This window comes from Etheostoma cragini, chromosome 14 (assembly GCF_013103735.1).
Source record: "Etheostoma cragini isolate CJK2018 chromosome 14, CSU_Ecrag_1.0, whole genome shotgun sequence".
NCBI classification, from domain to species: Eukaryota; Metazoa; Chordata; class Actinopteri; order Perciformes; family Percidae; genus Etheostoma; species Etheostoma cragini.
This window is the reverse complement of record NC_048420.1, coordinates 434,905-452,155: the sequence shown is the minus strand read 5'-3', so window position 1 is coordinate 452,155 and position 17,251 is coordinate 434,905. Positions and strand designations below refer to the sequence as shown.

The following is a 17,251-nucleotide window of genomic DNA, read 5'->3' as shown; positions in this document are numbered from 1 at the left end:
CTGACTGACACCTTTTGATGCCAGCAGCTGCTCATTCTTATTTTATGTCCATTTCACACAGGATACAGTGAACGCTAAAAAATGATTGCAGGGCATTGAAGTCATTTCCCCAGAAGAATAAAAACATCTCCTGGGATTTGAGCATCTTATCATGAAGTGGGGCTCTGGCAAGTGGCCTTAGAGTCAGAAGAGCCATATTCTGCTGCAGCATGTGTCTCCAACCATGTGGATCCATCACTTTGTGACTCTGATTACAGAATAAACACTTCCTTTTTCTCACCTCACGACTAAAGGAATACGGGTACACTGCAATCATCCAGATATTCTCTTGAAGAAACAGCAGAAGAATCAATGCTAAAATCTGAAGGATTAGTTGGGTTTACACTGCCAATGGCAACTAGAGGGGTCGGAGTGCATTCTCATTTCTGGCTGATTAGGAGTACCAGGGTTAAAACCAGGGAGTGATCTTTTTGTAAGGGCTGGTTAAATAGAAAAGACTTACTTCCTAGAACCTTACATATCTGCTATAAATATTATCCCATTGCTACCACAGAAACCGGTCCTGAAACTGGTGGACATTTCTATGAACTCAGGAACTAGTCTGTTTTAAGCCCTTTTTGCACGGGACTGGGGAAATATTGTAATTTGAAATAATTGCAGAGGTCAACTGTGATCTTAATCCTGTGCAAATCTGCCATTTCCACCACAAACTACCTACCATATTTTGCCAAACATAGAGGTCGTGTAATGATGTTAGTCCTGTATAAATGCAGCTCTGTGATTCTGAGCTGTATTGGCCGCCCTGGCAATAAGAACTGAAAGTTTTGACAGAGCCTCGACATCATACAGGGTTTCAGAAAAACTACTGGCCGGTTTTCATCAATCCTGGTGGAAGAGTGTAGCACGGGCCAAGGAAGAACCCATTACATTTTGTAGCAGAACGAAATCACCGTCGAAGATACAAATTATTTTTCACTTTAGTTAAATTTGCAGGATAGCAATCATTAACATTGCAAAAAGTTTTTTTGCTCTAAAATCTATATGAAGCATGCATTTCCCATAAACAGATTTGAATTAAAATGTGCAACAATTTGTGCACACTTAATATTCCAGCCACATGACATGGCAGAGGAGACGCACGGCCAGGACACTGTCAGTAATGTGTTTTTGCCATGGAAACATGAGACCCAGACAAATGTGCTCAGCAAGACCATTAAGTATTCCAAAAGTAATCCGTTGCATTAGTCTTATCTAAAGGAGCATGTACTCAGTAATCTGAAGTGGAATATGTTTTAAAAGCAACCCTCCCGACTCTGCTTGGTCCAGAAACTATTGGTGCAGAGTTTGCAGTGCTGAACCTCTGTCATTGGTCAAACACAGTAGTCATGCACTGATGCTGATTGTTTCAACGCTGCCATTTGCTACAGGAACAATTGTTAATCTAAACACACCTCTGCATGTTTCCTTTACACCCATTATTACAACATGCACTGTGCAGCAGTCAAGACAACAGAACAATGCATCACACTGGGTGGGAGAATTGACACCAACAAATGATATGCACACAGAAACAGGAATTTGCACAAGAAAAATACAATTAAATTTAAATTTTAAATTACATTCCTTCTTTGTTTCATAGACATGTCCATGTCAAAATATCTAGAATTGGTTGGTGTATTAATGCTTAAAGTCAAAATCAAACTCTGGAGTGGTTTGTTTGTGGTGAGAAGAAAGAAGTGTGTCCCTTTGTTCGTTGGAGGTGGAAAGGGCCATGGGTATGGTGGCCTTTACCTCTGTTCTTGTGCCTTTGCAACAATAATCAGGGGTCACACCTACTTGTAAGAAGACATAGATAAGGAGAGGAAAGAAAACAACACAGCATTATATCTCTATATTTTCCTTGGCAATACTGTATCAAAACACAGACTTTGTGTTCTCACATGCAGCTCCTACAGTTAGTGTCTAGACAAGTTCAGAGCTGCAGTGCATGTACGAAAGGGGCTCGATTGGTAACCTTCTGGGAGGTTTTCTGAATAAAGCCTGGTCAACACCACACCCATGGATCATTTGTAGGACCAAACTGACACATCTGAGATTAGACTGAGGGTTGTCTCTTGCCCTGCATCAGTGAAAAGTGTATTTGCTGTTGGCACGTGCAGGTATTGTGATGGCACAGTGTGTGGCTTTTAGTTACATAATGCTTCAAATACCCAGGTTTCTTTATACCGCTCTCATGGCTATACACTATGCAAACACACAGGCTTGCAGAGGACTGTGCGATCCAGACAGGCTTCGATTGGACAACAGCTTACATAATCAGGCTGCCTGGGAAGAGCACAGCAGAGGGCATAAGGCAAAGACAGCCGGTGTCATCCCACTGAGCTGGTTAGTTAGAACTAGTATTTCAGGAAGATTCAGCAGACTACCTGGCTCCTGACAGGGTGACAGCTCATGTTACATCCTGTGTACCACGCACTGTTGTTGCAGGGTATTGTCTCTCCAAGGACCTGCATTCAGCCCATTGTCAGACATTCACAAAGATCTGTCTTATCAGAGACACGACCCAACAAACATGTTGATCAGATGCTGATATGGCAGCTCACAGTGGTGTTGACAACCAGCGTAAATACAATGTCAACCAGAGAGCTCAGAGTTGAACAGACTGAAGCTCTTACTGGCTTCACTTTTTTAAATCTTAAAATTGTGTGTGTGAAAATATACAGTACACTATACAATCTCAACAGGTAATGGATCTGGAAAAAAGAAATATAGTAAAAATGGTTGACCAAAAAACGCTTAAACCAACCCTGAACAACATTAGAGTCCATCACGTGGCATTTGGTTGCATCATATCATAAAGTATAACACAGTAGAGTTTGCTTTGTTATGCATTTACAGAATAAAACATCCCTAACCCTAACCATAATCCTAACAGCTGACGGAAATAAAATAAATAAAAAACAGCTGTTGATTTACATGCATGCTTGTTTCCCATATTCCTTGTAAGCTAGATAAGAAATTCTGGCCAGTCCAGGACTAGCAGACTCTGCCACTGGCAATAAAGAATAATGCATGAAGAGGAAATTACAGCATGCAAACATATTTAATGGCTATTGCAGAAAATTTGCTGACCATAAATAGTGTTACAAATTTGGGTTTGATTTCATGAACATCTAATGGATTCAACTTTATACTCAGAGATACACTTTTAATATGCAAATGGGGGGCCAACCAATGGGTCAAAAATTGTGGATTTGGGGTAGGGGGGTAAAACTAACAGACAATGAATTGATATTGAAAATCCAAGGCTTATGTAATACAACAATGCTGTCAGACCAAACACTGGTAAAGCAATGTAAACCATGAAAAAGAAATGAGTGACATTATTTTCACAATGTCATATGTCAATACAAAGATCTCTCGGAGCTTCTGAGACTGGAACTGACAGCAACTTTTAATAATGACAGACACATTGTTTCCAAGTTTATGCTTAATTCCTTATTAATGAACATGACATGTAAAGGATTTCATTGTATTAGTTTATTGAGTCCTTAGAAATCTAATGTGCAACCTTTTATTGCAACCCGTGGATAACTGGGGTGTAAAACTTCAACTTGGTATGTACCAATGTATACACCAAGAGGTAAAACAGGCTTAAATGCATGAATTAATAGACATATACATAAATAGATAAATGAAGCTCAATTAAAAGCCAGATTAAAAAGATAGGTATATGGTCAAGTGGATCCTTTAGTCTATAGTCTTTAAGTACCATGATATGTTTTGTGAATTTTTATTTTTTAGTTTAAAGCTTTGGACATGTAATGTCATCAATGGGACAAGGAGAAGTGGAAGAGTCATATCAGCTCCAATTCAAAATCATCATTTGCTCAATAAAAGCTTTGCCTGTGTCACCAGAGAAAATCCCTGCTGAGATTTCAGAGAAGGTCCAAACCCATGACTGATGACTGAAACAATCCTCTGCAGTCAGATGGTGTTGTCTTTGTCCCGTCTCTGACACTTCTCCCTCTGTCCTCCTCCACCCGGCCCCACCCATCATCTCAATCCCTCTTTGTGTTCTGCAGCCACTTCAGAGTTTGCACTGTGTGTGTGTTGAAGAGACCTTCTGTCTGTTAGATAGAAGGAGGGGGCAAACAGAGACGCAGCATTACAGTGGGACAAATTATAAGGAAATGCAGAAATAGGAGATAGACTAACTGAAACCAGCTGCCGCGTCTTTTTAGCCGTGTAGCTGATGTAGATATGGGACTGCCATGACACATGGCCACAGGTCTGCAGGCATTCGCATCCATCCATCTTCATCCGCTTATCCGGTATCGGGTCGGGGGGGAAGCAGCTCCAACAGGGGACCCCAAACTTCCCTTTCCAGAGCCACATCAACCAGCACTGACTAGGGGATCCCGAGGCGTTCCCAGGCCAGGTTGGAGATATAATCTCTCCACCTAGTCCTGGGTCTTCCCCGAGGCCTCCTCCCAGCTGGACGTGCCTGGAACATCTCCCTAGGAAGGCGCCCAGGAGACATCCTTACCAGATGCCTGAACCACCACAACTGTACACCAGGAGTTTGCATGACGGCTAGCTGTCCAATCAAATTATTTATATTTACTATTTACTCATCATTCCCATTCTCATATCTCACTTATTATTTGTTATTTATTCATCATTCTCATTTCCTGTTTCAGAACTGTTCATAAAGTTCATACCGTTCATAGTGTGATATAATAACATAATACTATTTATCTATTGACGGAAGAGAACACTAGTAGGAGCAAGAAATGAGAGAACAGAGAGAAGAGATCAATGAAAAGGTAGTGTAAGGTTGACACCGAACGTGACGATGAGTGGCTCCATTTTGAAAGTCTCCCGTACCTGATCGAGCCTGAACACACAGAACAGCTACAGCCAGCAGCAGAGAGCAGGAACCACCAGGCAAGTACTGGTGTACTTACTGACTTTCTAATGCCTCGTTTTAGGAGTACATAACCTATTTGTAGTACTGTAGAAGTTTAGTACCATTCCGGACATTATTAGTGGGGTTAATTTCTGAGATACACAGTTGGTTCCATTTGCACCTGCACTAACCTATTCAGCTAATAACGTTAACTGGCCCAATGTTAGACCAAGGGAAAAAAGCTTCTGTTTAGCTCGAGGTCATGGTGCAAAGGACCCGAGGGTGAAATTGATCCGAACCATCCCTTTAAGCATCATGGTCATTCCTTTACAGTTCTCAAACCATGTGATTTATATGTATTAATAGCTACATATGAGACATTATACCTGCCCCTGACAAAAACAAACTAATGTAAAACTAAATATATAAAAGCTAAAATCATTCTGAAAAACTGAAACTAACCTAAACTAGCAAACACTCTGAAGTCTAAATCCAACTAAAATGAAAACTCATTGAAATTTCCAAACTTTTATTTTATTTTATTTTTAAACCTCTTCTTATGGAGAAATATAGATTATAAACATAGATATATTGGTAGAGGTATGAGTTTTTCTTTTTCCTACACACAAAACACCCCCGTCCCCTCCCTGACTGGACCAAATACTTAAGTATCAACAATACAGACAATTATAAAGGAAATATATACTTAGAATTAAGAAACAATTGTGTTATAGATGGATATAAAGGGGGGGAAACATTCCTCTGGAGTCAGCCAGGATGGCCACTTACTACCCTGGTAGGGCTTGGAGGTTGTTAAAGTATGACAGTAGAGATTCCCACACTGAGAGGAATTTGTTAGAACCTCCTACTGTGAAGTTAATCTTCTCCAGATGTAACTAACAGCATTACATCCTTAAGCCATTGTGTGGGCCGCTTGGTTTCCAATGTAGTAAAACTTGCCTACGTGCCAGGAAGCACCCAAATACTATGATGTTGAGTTGTTTTCACATAAAGTGTTTTCCTTCATCAGGTACACCAAACATGGCAATCATAGCGCATGGTTCTAAAGCCGCCCCCAGCACTTCAGACAACACAGCAAACATAACTGATTAGTGTCCTGCTAGTTCATGGAATGACCAAAACATATGTGTCAAGTCAGCTACCTTAACATGACATCTGACACATTTTCCATCCACATTAGGATAGAATGAGGATATCTGACCTCTACACCAGTGGAGGCGATGGAGAACCTTGAATGGAAAGTGCTGTTGTTAACTGTTGTTGGAGCCTTAGACCACATGTCTTCTGAGGTTTCAGTTCCATCTTCCTTTTCATTCGCATTTCTATCTGAACGTCATCAAGCCACACAATCATTGAATAGGAACATGCTGTGAAACCTTTCAACCCAGAAGGAACTTCCAAAAGTGAGTCCACTAGGGCCTTTTCCTGGAGAGTAGGATATGGTGAGCTATGGCTTGTGGCTAAGTGGTGAGCTTGCAGGTAAAAAAGGAAGTCTTTTTGTTGATGTACTTGGAACACAAGTCAGTGAAACTAGAAAATATCCCAATTCCTGTAAAGATTATCTTTGGATCCCTTTCCTATGCCATCCTGCAAAGGCCTGGTCTAGTTTGGCCGGAGAAAATGTGTGATTACACAGCGGGCTCTGAATCATGTTAGTATGCCCTCTAAACTGAGTCCACATTCTGAGAGTGGAGATGACCACTGGGTTAGATGAAACTGCAAAAACTTGACAGGGAGGCTAGGTGAGACCAGAGCATGTGGAGAGGTCGACATGCGGGATCTGCACTCCAACTTGCACCAGTCTGTGTCTGGAGATTGCACCCAATACGTTATTTTGTAAATGTTTGCTGCCCAGCTATAGCTCCTTAAATTAGGGAGGGCCCAAAAATCTTCCAATCCTTCCAATCTTTCCAGGACGTGTGACATTTTTCACTGTTCAGAGATCAGTGGAAGAGGTCAGGGTGGATGGTGGGTGGACAAAGCACATGACTCTGTGTCCTGTGTGTTGTTAGGTTTAGAATCCAAAAATAGTTGGTTAAGAATGGCTTTTTCATTGTGGACTCATACTGCATCACTCAAGTGGGGGTGGATCAACCATAGGACTATACAGTTAGCATTGATTAAATGAAACATCCAGTGGAAGCATTGCTTGTGTGCCCAGCTCAGGCCTTGCGTCCACTACTGTATTGCAGTGAAAATAACGTACCGTTGCCTATCGTTGCCCAAAGCTCTAAATGAGGACACTGGAGCTAAGTCTGCCCGGGGCTTACAAGACAGCAGGCAGATACTCACCAAAGTACAGTACACGAGGTCCAAAAAGAGACTCTGGGCCAGCCTCACTTAAATTAGTGAGGCTGGCCCACTGGGTTCAGGTACAAGGTTTTTTTGCATCTGAATGGGGATTCAAATTGTTCTTGTGACTCATCACTTTGTTTTAAAACCTTTATTTAACCAGGACAAAATCCTCAGTGAGATTAAAACTCTTTTTTAAGAGTGTCCTGGCCAAGACAGGCAGCAGTACAGTCACAGATACACACAATCCCAAAGTACACAAAAAACATTAAAGGGCCCATATTCTGCTCATTTTCAGGTTCATAATTGTATTTTCAGGTTGTACCAGAATAGGTTTCCATGGTTTCCATGGTGAAGTGCTCATATTATGAAAAAAATAAAAATTGGGGGTGTTATTTTGTGTTTCTGGTGCTTCCACACTCATACAAACTTGGGAGTATGAGTGTGGAAGTATGAGTTAACTATTTTGCGTGATGCGGTTTCTGAATGTCCTCTGTCTTCAGATCAGTTGGCAGGACCGTCTACGTCATCGGCCGAAACATTTGGTGCGATCTAACCACTGACAACCACAGTGACAGACGATGGGAACACTTCCAACTCTGTGTGGAATACCTGCAGATGAGGGACATGGATGTGTGAGGCCTCGCTCTCTAGCTAAAACAGAGAGCTCGACACAGGGTGAGAACAGGATCGGCAGCAATGTGTAGTACAACACAAAGATGGTGTTTTTGGAAAATTAAACCATGTAAACTTATTCTCGTACAACCTCAAAATACAATTGTGAAGCTGACAATGAGCAGAATATGGGCCCTTGAAGCTCTACCCTGCTCTCTTCCGGGCCCCGCTCTCTGATCCTGTTCACTTCAGAGACATGCTGCTTGCTATTCTTACCACAGCAGAGCCGGAGCCAGTGGTCAGTCGTGTCCCGTTACCCGTGACACAGGGCCGTCACAGCGCCCGGACACTGCTTTAGACATGGCCGGTCCGGCTGGTCATGGGAAGACAGCTTGGCTCCCGTCTACACAACGGCAGGCTTTGTACAAAACAACATGGATCAGCTATGAGGAACCTATTGCTGTGAATCGGCTCCTGTGTCCACTACATAAGGGATTGATTCAGCGCGGGTATTCTTTCAACAAAGCCTTTGACAGTGTGGAAGACCCCTGGCTGTGTTGCGGCGGCGGAACACAGCCGTACAGATTGAGAGGGGAATACCGCTTGGTTTGTACAGCACAGAGCAGCGGGTCTAAATATATCCATTTGATTCAGGGCTACAAAAGAAGAAGGACTAGTGCTTCCTCGTCTCTAGCTCTGTCTTCAGTGTGATAGGTGTTCTGTCTTCATCGTGACTGACTAGTGAATGTTTTCCACTGCATATACAGTGGTTAGAAGAAAGAAATAGACATACCACATTAAACTTTGAAATAAGGAAATGCATTACAACTACAAAGGCACAGCTGCACAGGCCAGTCATATGAAGGTGATTAATAGTATGTGTCAGCTTGAAGAAATCTGTCAGTAATTACTTCTATATGTTTTCAAAGTAACGCGAAGTGTCAGCATGCAGATTTAAAATGTGAAGTGTACAGCGTTGATTGAAGATTTGAAGTGTGAAGCAGTTTATACTGTCCATTAGGTTTTTGTGTCGTGTTGTTCACATGACAACTTGATGGTCGTTAAAGGTGAAACTGCAGTCCATTTAGCATTTAGTTTTCAGTGATATCTACAATGGTGATGCCACTTCATTTAGGATAGAAAAAGTGGGCCAGTGGGCTTGTTTCCCCCCAAATTAGACCCTATGTTCCCTCAACTCTTTCTTTTCTAATTTCTATTATGTCTTCCCTGCATTAGGCCCCACGTTGTCCTCAAATTTGATGTTTGGTCATCTGACCTTCTATTCATTTCTGCAGTTATACGGATCATATTGGTTTAGGGGTTAGCATAACACAGGGCTGAGAGAGGGGGGCTGAGGGACCAGGCCTGAGTGACCAGGGTTGTGGGACCAGGGCTGAGGGGCCGGGGCTAAGAGAACACAGGGCTGAGAGACTGGGGCTTACTATTATTTCAATTCCAACATGCACACCGTGTAAAAACACCATGCAACCACCCATATTTATTGTAATTATATAATTCCCCTCAACATTAACATGGCAATATTTCAGTGTTAAAATGTTGTAGCACCTGCAATGTGGCGACATGCACAGCATGGAGATTGACAACATATGCCAAACACAATCTGCACACACACATATCAGCACAGTTGGTTAGCTTCTGGATAAGCACATAGTGCCAGATGTTTACGTATATAGCTGGCTGTTCCATATTTCAGTCAGCCCCCTGAATGTTCGCAGTGACAGATCTGGCAGAAATGGTAATATGGCTCTTTTCATGCGTCTGTGGTAATGAGATGAGCAGGGATTTGCTACAGTCTGCGGCTTCTGCTGCTGCTGCCATGATCGTTTGTGTCACCAGCTAAGCCTCCCATTGATTAAGGCCGGGAACAAGCCCGGCCAAGCTGATTCGCTCGCTCCGCCTGGCATATGTCAATCCTTGTGTGACTATGCATGAGACTGTGTTTTTGTTGTCGTCGTTGCTCAATACAGAGGCTTCAGTAAAAAGTAGACATGAAGGGAACAGTCTGCATCAAAGCCTGTTTTTTAAAAATAGACAGACACTGTCTGATGCATAAATGGCTCTTTTGCTGCTTTCAAGGACTGATTGATAGATTCAGCCCCTCGCCAGCCAGGAAAACATTTGAACTGGCTTTTCTAAAGGCTGGGTCTGCCGGGTCTGCCGGGTCTGCTGGGTCTCAGAGCGAGGCCAGGATTGACACCATGTTACCTTTCCCCTCCCACTGTTTTGTTGTTGTAAGGGCCTTCAGTAACACACATCTTGATGTCAGTAAAGATGCCTGATTAAAGAGAGATGAATGAGCCATGAGAAACGGAGAGTGAATGAGTTAAGGAGCTGTCACTCAGTAATCTCTGTGAATCCAACTTTTTTTGTTCTGCCGCCCTTCACAGCCCACATTCCTCCACCAGGTCAAATTTGAAACACAAACGTCTGACCCCTCCTCTACCTAAAACACACACACACACACACACACACACACACACACACACACACACACTTGCTCTGCCAAATCTAATCACCACACTCTTTTGCAGCGATGTGTAGGGGTATTAATGAATATTGATTTCTACCTTGTCTTGATGGTTAAGTAATAATCTGTGAAATGTGTATGTCCATTTAGCTCAGGCTCTCAACAGAAACCCTAAAGCCAGTTCACTGGTTATTGTGCCAATTGTATTTTATTAATGAGTGAAAAGTGACCCAATGAATCTTTCTGTAGCCAAATTGATCTAGTTGTCGTGGTTGGTTTCAGCGCAGTTGGTCAAACTTCATTTTTTCATTCTGGTGTGTGCTGAGCAGTGAAGTCATCAATGCAGCGGAGGACCGCCTGTTACTTCAACAAATAAAAGATGTCAACCTTAGACATACGCTAATAAACAACTTGGCTTCAAGTACTCTGAGGCACTTAGGAGAACACATTCTTGCAAAGAATGTGTTAAGATAAAATATGATTTAAATATGCAGTTATTCATCATGATTACTTATACTTATGATTACTCATGGAAAGGGGGTAGGATAAAATAACCTTATGCTTCGTCGACAATGTGTAAAAGGCTCCATTACCTTGTATCTCATGTTACGATTGTGTCGTAACAACGTGACTTTCTGTCGCACAGTACATAAATTACTGTAGTTTCAGGAGAAGCTCACAGGCGGTCAGGGATGTGGAGGCATTCAGTCAAAATGACAAAATAATGAATCAGAATACTTACCAGAGGTTGCTCCTGCTCCTACGTTCATGGACTGCTCCCACTCACGCTCTCCGTCTCTGCTGATTGGCAATGATTGAGATTTCTCTTGCACAGCTACCAGAAGATTTACAGCTTTCAGACAGGTTGCACACGCCACATCTACGTCTTCCAGCTGAGTTGGAGGCTGCGCAGTAACGCTCAGCATCACCGGGAAAGAGCTTGTAAATGACTAAACTGGTCTCTGTGGTCGCGTTGTCCATTTTGTTAACTGTCTTTGGCTCTAGGTAGAATTTTTTTGCATGTTTTTCTTTGGTGTTACAGTCCACAACGTTCACTCTAACCACTCATTACCCAGGTTCCAGTCACGGCATGAATCTGCTTTCGGTGAAATCCTGTACCCAGCGCCAAGCAGCACACGGCAAAGTAAGCGACTAGATGTGAACAAAGTGGAGCATTTAGCAAGCTGGCACTGATATTGTTTTCAAGAGATGGTGGAGACCAAAACAGAGCTATGGAGGACAGTAAGCATGCTCTAAAGTGTGGCTTTATTGTGGCTTATTACCTTGCAAATGCTTGGTAAAACTGTAAATCACCATGTAATCAAACTTAAAAAATAAATAAAAATTAACTCCACCCCTCCAAGAATCGGTATCAAGAATCGATGTGAACCAAAATCAAATCAAAACCACATGAAGTCAAAACCATGCCCAACCCTAATTAGGATTTGCTAATAGCCATCGACGTGTTGTGTTTACAGTTCCCTCCAATTTAACAAAGAAAAAAAATCAATGAATACAGCTTTGAAATAGTACTAAAATGTTTCACCCTGAAAATAAAAAAAGTATTATTTTGGGAAATGTTTCATGACCGTACTAGGAGTGGATGCTATTATATGTAACACTACCAACAGTTCATTTTCAAGGCCGGTGTAGAAATGCGTCCATGTAAACAACATTGTCCATGTAAATGCATTTTAAAGAGCTGTCAAACTAATAAAAAAGGAAACTACACAAATGTGGACACTATGATTTGTGTTCCTACCAGCTAGACATTCCACTGCAGATTGAGCAGATTGTTGTTATGGCTGGCCGCCACAGCCCTCCTATCAATGTGGAAACTAATCCTATGTGTTACCCAAACCTGTAGCTGCATTTATGATAACTTGAGTGCTACATTAAGTATTTGTCATTGCGGCAGCACACTGCCTGTGTCTGTCTAATTCAGCTGGAACCTATTAACCTGGCCCGGGAAAGTCTGTCACAACACATTTGTGTAAGATTGCATAAATGCAAAAGCTAATGCTCAGCTGGCTGTGAATTGGATATTCTTCAAAAGGCAATGGAGATTGGAAAACAGACATCTCCTACACAGAGAATAATCACTATTGAATCACAGTTTAATAGATGTTTTACACTTTATATCAGTGGCCTCTGTTGACCCAACTATGACCCAATTCTTGAACCTTCATTTGTTCGGATGAACCGAGGCTCTTTAGTCTCTGTGTGAAACGCACCAGGCTCTCAACTAACTATCTGCGTTACTCAGCAACGGACTCCGTACAAAGAACCAGGTCCACGTGGGGAGGAGGTCAGGGTGGAGGGACGGGTCAAACAACCACGTACTTTCACCCAGGAGAACACTGGGTGCGTCCCGCGTGAAACCAAAAGTTACGCAAGTTAACTTTTTTATGTAACATTCCCTACGTCACAGTCATGACTAATGCTAGTTATTTTATTTAGTGTAGTGGGTCATTTTATGCGGAAAGAAAGAGATACATATCTTAAAGGGAATTAGTAATATGTTTTTAAAATTATCATTGTATTATTATTTCTTGTATGTTCTGTATGGGGGCTGTGTGCATTCTGCCTTTCTGCTGTACATCCATCCAACCATCCATCCATCCGTCTATCCATCCATGTGTCCATCCAGTATTTCGAAAGGTAATTCAGGTAAAAAACAAACAAATCATATTCTGAAATAAAAAGGATTTGATTAGCTCTATGAATGTAGGAGGAGAACAATGTTGTGAATGGATATTGCACAGACAAGGGGCCAGCTTTACACAATGTAAAGGTGTGTTTAGTCTTTTTTCCTTGTGACTTCTGATCTTTATCACCCTCCCGCTGCCAAACGTCGCTCTGCTAACTCCACGGCAACTGTGAATGTCCATCTGCTTCGGTCCCCGCAGGCTCAGTACCTGCTGGAACAAATCAGTGTGTTAGATAAAGAACGGCCCGGCAACACGGTGTTCCTGTGTGTCATTGTTGGCGCTGCATGACTGCTGCCCTACATTGCCTAAGTGTTTTGAAATTGGAGGTAGAAGTGGGTCACAACACAAACAGCGAGCAGGGATGCTGCCTGTGGATAATCAAGACAGCGCATAGCTGTGGAAAGCAATTAATCAAGCAGTGTTCATCTCCTTCGAAATGATTTGATATTTAACCCTTGAGGAAGCATGTTCTACCGAACTCCCTGATAAAAGCCTTTTATTTACTATCTGCCTGGTAAGAAAACAATGTTTCTATTGTTGTAGCTTTAGCAATTGTGTGTGTGAATAGTTATAGCTGAATAGTTTAATGTAAATGAGCACTGGATGTTACCATTGCCACAAAAACATGCAAAATTATGCAACATGCAATGCAATGCCTGGAATGTGTAAAAAAACAATGTGTGTTAATGTGAGCATCAGAAAAAAACAGGAATAAAATAGGAATTATGGAGGGTTGGAGGGGGAAGTGAAAAGTGATAAATCATATTTAATTTTTTATAGTATGTATTCAATTCAGGGGGGGGGGTGGGCAGTAGCTCTGTCAGTAGGGGAGTTGGGTTGGGAACCGGAGGGTCGCTGGTCCCCCATACGAACCAAAGTAGGGTGGTTGACTGGTGGCTGGAGGGGTCCAGTTCAACTCCTGGGCACTGCTGAGGTGCTCTTGAGCCCCCCTAACTGCTTGGGGCGCCTTTCCATGGGCAGCCCCCCCACTCTGACATCTCTCCATTAGTGCATGTATAGTACCTGAGCATGTGTGTGTAATTCAGGCCTGTGTGTAATGTCTTTAATAACAGTGTAAATTGTAATTTCTCCTTGCAGGATTAATAATAAAGTATACATTATGTTTAATAAAAAAGAGAAGTGTTAAATATATAATAAATAGAACAAGAATAAAATCAGTCCTTTAAAAACACTCAAAGTTTTTTTTTCGGGTATGCAGGTAAAGGTGGAACATATGACTTCATAGTGTGTGTGGTTACCAGTGGATACACACAGGTAGACAGACACAGCATGTAGCATGTAGCATGTAGCATGTGTAGCATGGCTGAACACCGGGAAACAATCAAAGCTGAATCACTGCCTGCAAATGACAGACACGTTCTAGGGCACTGGAGTTCCAGCATAACTGTGAAATGGAATTATTAAAACGTTGTCAAACTGTTTCTATCATAGATCAACAACAGCTAGTAGACCAGACCATACCTCATGATTACAACACGTTATGACACAGAGAGATAGAGAGATACATATAGATGGATAATTGGGGAATCACTGTGTTACATCAGCAAGTTACAAGGATGCACACATACAGAAAAATACTACATCATATATTTACTATTATTCCAGAATAAACACTAGAAACAGAACATATCTTAGAAATAAATATGAGCTGAACACCTACTCAACAAAAAGTATAGATAAATACTTTTTGACTTAATTTTTGTTTTTTTACAGAGAGAAAGTACTGTATGTTGCACAAATGTTATAAATTAGTTGAATAAATGTTATTTACCATCCAGATCTCTGACCTTAAATGAGAACCCGATGAGGATCTTTGAGTAATATATTTTCAAAAGCCTTGGCATAAACAATCACTAAGCATGACAAACAGCTTGTGACGTTACCCGAGAGGATCACCTGACCATGATTACGTGGTTTGAGACGGAGAGAACTCAATCTCCTGATGTGGGCTGTGTGACTGATGTCACCTCCTGTTCCCAAGGTTTCAAAATTGAACTGTCATACTCAAACAAAAACAACAAAATCCTGTTGAAGGGTACCAACATGGACCCTTTTTAGCCAAGTCTGTGTGACTAAGAGACTGATGGGAACAACAAATAGGTCCAGTTCTTAAGTGAGACCGATGCAGTCAACAGCGGGGAAACAAGATACAAAGGGATGTTATCAGCACGCCCACTAAACATGCCTGTTTTACACTGACAGTCTGATTATTACTCCACGTTTCTGACATTATGGGATGGATCCCTACAGAGGTTGACCTTTTTGCTAAAGAGTAAGATCTTTGTTTAACATGAAACAGCCCTAAAATCTCTATCCCCAGACCCGCCAGATTCCATTTGAAGACAGTCATTTTATTATTGTAAAACACTTCATTCAAAGTCGATAGAGACAAAATGAAAAGCGGCCTTGGTTCGTCTGGGCATCGTTCCAACAAACACCACTCTGCTTGAAAGAAACTAGTACATTATTACATTTTATTGGAGGCTTTTGTACAGACCTCTGTGGTCCCCTAATACTGTATCTGAAGTCTCTTTATATAGACCTTAGTGGTCCCTAATACTGTATCTGAAGTCTCTTTATATAGACCTCAGTGGTCCCATAATACTGTATCTGAAGTCTCTTTGATATAGACCTCAGTGGTCCCCTAATACTGTATCTGAAGTCTCTTTATATAGACCTTAGTGGTCCCCTAATACTGTATCTGAAGTCTCTTTATATAGGCCTTAGTGGTCCCCTAATACTGTATCTGAAGTCTCTTTATATAGACCTTAGTGGTCCCTAATACTGTATCTGAAGTCTCTTTATATAGAGCTCAGTGGTCCCATAATACTGTTTCTGAAGTCTCTTTGATGTAGACCTCAGTGGTCCCCTAATACTGTATCTGAAGTCTCGTTGATATAGACCTTAGTGGTCCCTAATACTGTATCTGAAGTTTCTTTTATATAGACCTTAGTGGTCCCTAACACTGTATCTGAAGTCTCTTTATATAGACCTTAGTGGTCCCTAATACTGTATCTGAAGTCTCTTTATATAGACCTTAATGGTCCCTAACACTGTATCTGAAGTCTCTTTATATAGACCTTAGTGGTCCCTGATACTGTATCTGAAGTCTCTTTTATATAGACCTTAGTGTACCCCTAATACTGTATCTGAAGTCTCTTTTATATAGACCTTAGTGGTCCCTAATACTGTGTCTGAAGTCTCTTTCCCAAAATTCAGCCTTGGTGCAGAATTACAGCCACTACAACCTTGCCCCTTATGACCTCATAAGGAGCAGATTCCAGATTGGCCCATCTGAGCTTTTGTTTTCTCAAAGGCAGAGCAGGATACCCAGGGCTGTTTTACACCTATCACCATTTCTAGCCACTGGGGGGCCGTAGGCAGGCTGGGGGGGACTGCTATTAATGTTAAAAATAACCTCATAAAGTGAAATTGTCCTGCCATGGGACCTTTCAGTGTTGTTCATTTAAATCTGATGGGTTTAGTGATGCTCTCAGCTGTTTCTGGTTAAACATCTCTCTGAAGGTGTCCATTCCAAAATGTTGTGAGAAACCTAATAATCTGAGCCTTGTCAATGTAAAAAACAGAACTTTTAGAATGAAAATGACGATGCACATTGCCTTACAGGACTACACGCCAGCGTTGAAACCCCCCCAAATGCCCCTTTGACTAGTTGGCAAAGCCCTTTGGCTGTACTGAACTTATCCCTGGCATGATGGCTGGTACATTTTATTTGCTTTAATAAACAATCTGGAAATATGGATTCCTATAGAGTAGACGCTGCTTTTGACAAGACAAAGCTTAGTTCCACAACCCTCGGCGATCAGCTCCCAGACACAACACAGCTAGACCTATAGCTCCAACGTCACTGCAATCAATCCAAAACCCCGAGTGCTGAACTCCCTGCCGCGATGTACATATTTTGGATGTGTGTGATACTTGCATGTCTAATGAGAAGCGACTGTTGGATCACGACAGTGAGCAGAGGGTATATGGAAGTCAAGTTGATTTTCTCCGCTGTGATTATATGCAAACAAGCCTTAGCTTTATTACTGTCCGCATTACTTCAGTGAATGTGACATCTCTATGTTCTACAATTTAACAACAAAGATACCATAAAACATGAAGAGTTATTTTGAAAAGGTGTCCCCATATGAAAGAAATAACATGTTTTTTTCACTTGTTAAATTA

The 17,251-nt window shown here is 41.7% G+C and overlaps 1 long non-coding RNA gene across 1 annotated transcript; it reads left to right on the top strand.

Annotated features, from left to right (window-relative positions):
* Positions 1-9,377: 9,377 nt before the first annotated feature.
* On the top strand, positions 9,378-11,157 carry LOC117956705. The gene is made up of 3 exons (XR_004659344.1): positions 9,378-9,388; positions 10,788-10,792; positions 11,076-11,157. It is a non-coding gene; the product is annotated as an uncharacterized LOC117956705 (long non-coding RNA).
* The last annotated feature ends 6,094 nt before the right edge of the window (positions 11,158-17,251 follow it).